At 21.9% G+C, this 6374-nt stretch overlaps 1 protein-coding gene across 2 annotated transcripts in view; it reads left to right on the forward strand.

Moving 5' to 3' along the window:
- LOC114126034 (uncharacterized) overlaps positions 1 to 6374 on the forward strand; it is a 28633-nt gene that overhangs the window by 6867 nt on the left and 15392 nt on the right. For both annotated transcript variants that reach the window (XM_050205484.1, XM_027989902.2), the window contains exon 2: positions 6076 to 6197. The gene's annotated coding sequence lies outside the window, so the exon portion shown is untranslated. The remainder of the gene's footprint in view (positions 1 to 6075; positions 6198 to 6374) is intronic.

Genomic DNA, 6374 nt, shown 5'->3' on the forward strand with positions numbered 1-6374 from the left:
TATGTTGTTATAAATAAATTTCAGGACTGACCATTGAACTTGGCATCCATTTAGATCTCACTTCTTTTGTCGTTGAAGTCAACAACCAAAGCATATTATTTAATTGAACTTGGCTATCATTTTACATTTATGTTTTGTTGGGATACTAATAACGTTAATCTAAAGATAAAGAAGAAATTCCTGAAAAGTTTTACATAGAGTTTAGTGTTTTTCGGGTTGAAACCTGGATAACCAATTCAATGGAAAAAAAATTATTAGAAGCCTTTGAGATGTGGTGCTCAGGAAATTTGCTTAAGATAATATGAATCGAGAAGGTAACAAATGAAGAGGTATTAGATTAAATAAAATAAAAGCAACAACTACCTACCTATTAAAAAGTAACTACTTATATAATATATATATATATCAGTAATCAATGTTGGACAAAGACATTTTACTACAGCTTAAAGGCAACTCTATTTATAGAACACCAAAAAAAAAATAGACCAAAAACTTTAGCAATCACTCCAAAAACATTAAAAATAAAAATAAAATAAAAATGAGTAGGTACTTAGATTAAAATAGTTGGTAATTTTCATCTATAGTTAAGTGCAGAATTTTTTTACTTCTTTTAAACATAAATTTAGACTAGATAAAAAACTGTATTATAATAAAATGGGGGTACAATTTTTCGAAATCTAATGACTCCTCGTAACTATTTCATTGTCATAACATTAAGAAATATTGATTTTAGTATCTTGTTTTTAGTATTTATAGTGCAATTCATCTTTTGATATTAAGTATTTAAACCGAGATTGAAACTAAATAAACTGAGAAAAACATTTATATTGGGAACACCAATTTAGGTAAATCATTTTTATTTTGAGAGACATCCATACATAATGTTTTGTTTTATGTTATTTTATAAAACTACATTAATTCTCACTTAAACGCGCATAAATTAATATAACTATAACAATTAATTGTTATTAAAATATTTACTAGGAAAATAATAATTATTAATTCTTTCTCTGTTAAATTATTGTTTTCCAACTGTTTATCTATATAATTACCTACATTTTTTTGTTAGTATACCATTGATTATTATATCAGTTTCATTTAAATTCTGTCTATGAAATACGATGAATTATGTAGATTTGTCTATATTTATCATTGATTTATAATTCTTTTATTAATAATTAGGATATTTTTTGTTTTAAACAACATGTTTTAAGTTAGAAAAATAACATATCTTTGAATAATTTTCATTTTGTAATTTTGTATAGATATTCTACAAAGCTTTTAGCAGTTATTAATGGTATATAATTGTTATAGAACAATTATATCAGTTACCTATTGTAATAAATGCTTATTTTCATTTTAAAATATTAATGTAAATTTGAATACTATTTTTTATTTAATATTATATATTAAAGGATATATTATTGGTGTTGGGAATACAGTTCTTTTCGAGATTGTTTTTTTTGAAACTACTCTTTAATTTATTAACTATGGTCTACAGTTTATTTTTACTATAACAGCCAAATAAATAAAAAAAAGTGACACCAAACTGTGATATTAATTTTTTGAGTATGTTTAATTATAAAAAGTATATTATCATAGAACTTGAAAACTAAATATTTTTTAACATTTTTAGCTTCTCTTTAAAATATATTAAAGAACCCTGTAAAGAACATACTGAGATATAATTAAATGATATTTTAAAAAGGGTTTATTCCAACCATATAGTTGATTGTATATTAAGCATTTTCTTCAAAATGATTTTCTGCCTTATATTAAAGATATAGGTCATTTACACTTATAAGATAATACAATACCATCATTATGGGCACCAGTATTTTAATTATTAAATGAAGTTTATTTTCAAAGCATACTGGAAAATTAAAAAGTAGAAAAAGCTTCTCTTGATTTTATAGTACCTAAATTATTTGAAAAAGTTCCATCTCGAGTTCTATTTACACCTCAGCAATCACTGTCGGACAAAGACATTTTACTACCTACAGCTAAGAGACAGCTCCATTTATAGAACATCAAAAAGAAATAGACCAAAAAATTTTGTTATCACTTCGAAAACACTAAAAAATAAATAAAATAAAAATGAGTAGGTACTTAAGATTAAAAAATAGTTGGTAATTTAAAAAAAATTTAAATAAAAAAATAAAAAATAAATATAGTTTAGCTTTTGACTTTTCAATGGAAATAATACATTCAATAATAATTTTTTTTGAATTTATTGAATTTTTCCAAACTAGTTATTTTTTTGGTTATCTTCATACCTATATTGTATAAATCATGAAATATTCTAAAAGAAATCCTCAAAGAAATCTAAAAATAAAGACATTTAAATATTATGTCCATATTAATATTAGTGTATTACATTAATTGCACACATGTATTGCTATAATAATTTAATAAAGTAGAGAATCTAGTATTTTTATACAAGGTGATTCTTTTATCAAACAATACTCATTATTTCAAAAAGTATAGGTTTTTTTTCAAATTTTTAGATACATGATTTTCTGCTAGGTACTATCTTTCTAACTGTACACAATTTTAATTTTTTTCACTTTTATATTTAACAGTAAAAAAACTATCAACTTTTGATTTTCAAATGGCAACCCAATGGCAACCTATATTAATAATTGCATAAATTAATAAAGCCATTTTTTTCATGAATTTTCATGTTAAACTTTTTAACTTTTGTTTATCCGTTGGCTAGTATACTAATTAGCATTGTTATTTGTTAGTACTGGAATTTTGATTTGTAGAATTTAGTAAGCTATAATTGTAATGAATTCGATATCGTCAACCCCATGGTATAGCGGAGAGTGGTGATAATATTTGTAACTGTTACTACCTGCCATAGATTATTGTCAATAGTCATATGATTATAATTAATTGAACTCATATTACTACTTATTACTTCTTATCTACTGACGAGTTATAACACATTTACACTCAATAAAAACTTCTCAAAACTATTCAACTTTAAGAAGCTATAACTAGCCGAAGGATCAACAAAAGTTGAAAATTTAAATATGATAACTGATAATTCATAAAAAAAAAAATAGCCGTATTATTTTATGAAATTTTAAGTATAGGTTGTTTGTTATTATTTGAAAATCAAAAGTTGATAGTGGTTTACCTAATAAGGATGAAAATATGGAAGAGTTCTACAATTCTATAATAGTATGGATCTTAAATTAAAAAAATTAAATACTTTTTGAAATGATGAGTATTGTTTGATAAAAGAATCACCCTATACTTATATGAGTTTATCAGATATTTTAAATTTTGGTTTCTATCACCACAAGATCATTTAACGAAAACTTTTATGGTATTAACCATGAAAATAAAAAAAATTTAAGACTGATCATCATTCAATAAATGATAATGATCTGGTGATTCAGATCATAAGAGAATAATTGAAAGACAGCAATTTTAAAAATCTATGATTATCTTTATTATTTAACCAGTTGAATATTTTCATAACAATCTCTAAAATATTATGTTAAAACCTCAAAAAATTAATTTTGTAAAAGCACAAAATTATTAATTTTATATTTTTTAGTATAGGTAAATTCTACAAAATATCTATGTATATTTTTATTGACATTTTATAAATAAGTAAAAGTAAATACAAGTAATACAATATTTATAAAACAAATCACAGATACCTATTGCTTAAACTGTTAATTTGTTTTACAATAAATATATAATATATAACCTTGTGTATAACACATTTTTAAATAATTTTTATTATTCTTAATAGATTTGGTATTGTAGATAATCATAAATTATATTATCCTGTTTATCGTTGGTTTGATATAATTTGTTTAACTATTTCTTATAGTTGTTTCTCGAGTTAATCTACTGTTATAAAATTTAGACTTTATATAGGATTAGCATAATATAATATTTGTTTATTTTTAAACTATTTTTTTGTATTTATTTAAATCATAATGGCCCAGGTTGAGAAATACTGTTATATTTCATACACATTTTTAAAGTATTATAGTGTACCTACTTATTATTTGCTATTTTTTTAAATATAGTATTAATTATTATACCTACTATTAATAAAAATTATTTAATTGTAATAAACTGTATACTTAACAATAGGTTGAAATAAATAGTAGTTGGATGTAGTATTCACTACACTTATTTATAGTTCACTAATCTATTATAATTTTCAAGATACATATTAACAAAATTTATATAACAGACAATTAGTCCAATTTACTTTGGGATAACAGCTATTACCTATATAGATATTTGTATAGTAGAGATTAAAACCAAATAATTAATAATAACATATTAACATATTTACTTGTTTTGATATGATAAGCAATTAGATAAATAAAATAAGAATAAGAACATTATAAGAATAAATATAGTATACATATATTTATCATTAAAACAATTCTACATTATTAATTTTATTTCTGACTAATATTGACTGGTGAACATACCATATAGTTTTTACAATAATTTTGAGCATAATATAAGTAGTATAGGCACTTTGATTACTTTAAGAAAACAATGCTTAGTAGGAAGGAATCATTAATTTATTATTATTAAGTAATTTTAATAATAGAATTTAATAGAATTCTTATGACTTAGCCTATTTAATAAGTTTCTTCTACCATTTATAGGGTTTTGATTTAAAAAAATTAAAAAATTTAGTTGTTATATTTTCATAGTCAGAGTGACTTTATGGTGAGTTTAAATCGTGCTAATTAATGAAAGAGGTTTTTTTTCTTAATCGTGAATGTATGGATTTTCAATAAAAGTTTTGAATTGAAGATTACTTTAAAATTATTAATTTGAATGGTTTAAAACAAATTCTGACTAGATAAAATATAGTTAAAAGAAATAAAGTCATAGGTAGGTACCTTAAAAAAAAAAAGAGTTGCTTTGATATTAATTTATATTATTAATGATACCAATAATATACCCTGATATCTAAATACTTTTTTGCCATTAACTAACAAAAAATTATTAGAATATTCAAATGAAAAATTTATATCACTAAAAACTAAACTGAATAATAGTTGGGAAATATAATATTCTTGTGAGACTCCAAAAATAGATAAGATTGGATTTTCAATAAATTATTCACATTGAACAAATTTATATTATATCGAGTTAGAAAGAAATTCATCTATGATACCATGTTTATGAAAATAAATTCAAAATTATACATCAAAAGGCATTTATCGAGGCATTTATTTTGTTTTAAATTAAGTACCTAGTACAAAATTAAAACTTAATTTAAATTGTTTTCAATTCTCATGTAAAAAGGTACACTCTAATCTCATTCTAAATAGAAGTGTAAGATTTATTAATTGTACTTAATAAGATAAAATACCTATATAAAAACTAAAATAAATATAAAAAAAAATAGTATGTGATACAATATCTATTATAATTATTTATTTCAGTACCTAATATAAATTTGTTATGAAATTATTATGTTAGTGTGTTTAAAATTATGATGTCAATATTTATTAGCTAGTTTTATTTACTTAATCTTGAAAAAATTGTACTAAGTAATAAGAATAATAGGGTGGCAAAGATTTAATTTATTTTTGATATGATCACCACTAGGATAGATTTTATGATTTTTAAATACTTTTTGTCATTAAGTTTAATTTCTAGAATTTTTTTTCAGGCCAGTAAATTTATTACTACTTATCTTTAAATTATATGGGTAAAATAATTTTATTTGTTTAAATACCTAAATATTTTAAAAAAGTAGTTATAAATTAGTCACTGATTGTCTGTTTATAATTTATAAGTATAAAATTAGTAAAATCATTTCAATATTAAAAATATTAATAAAAGCATATGAGGAACCCTAAAGATAATTCTTTACCTTCAACTTTGATAATCATTACTCTTTTAATTATTGTTGCATGATTTTAAATCATATAAATGGAAAATTAGGACTTGGGTAGTTATTTTATATTAGATATACTGCTTTCAATATTACTTTTAAATAATTAATTATTATGATTTTAGTAAAAAAATTTTTCTTTATTTGTTGATATAATTTGTATTTTTTCTTTGCAGATTCCTACACGAAAAAAATTGTAAACTAGTTAATTCAGTGGTTTCGCTTGAAAGTTGATATTGACAAAGTGAATGATGATTAATGTTTGATGAATTTGAAGTTTTAAAGCTTTTAATTTCAGGTAAGAAATTTAATATTGAATGTATTAGCTTGGAAGAAATACACTTTTAAATCTGTAAAGTTTTGAGTATTTCAAGAACTATTTATTGTTCCACACAACCAAACCAATATCTAAAATAATTCACTGTTTATATTATAGTTGAGAATCAGCTAAAAAGCGAAGTGTTGTTCTGCCAAA

This window comes from Aphis gossypii, chromosome X, assembly GCF_020184175.1.
Source record: "Aphis gossypii isolate Hap1 chromosome X, ASM2018417v2, whole genome shotgun sequence".
In the NCBI taxonomy this organism is placed as follows: domain Eukaryota; kingdom Metazoa; phylum Arthropoda; class Insecta; order Hemiptera; family Aphididae; genus Aphis; species Aphis gossypii.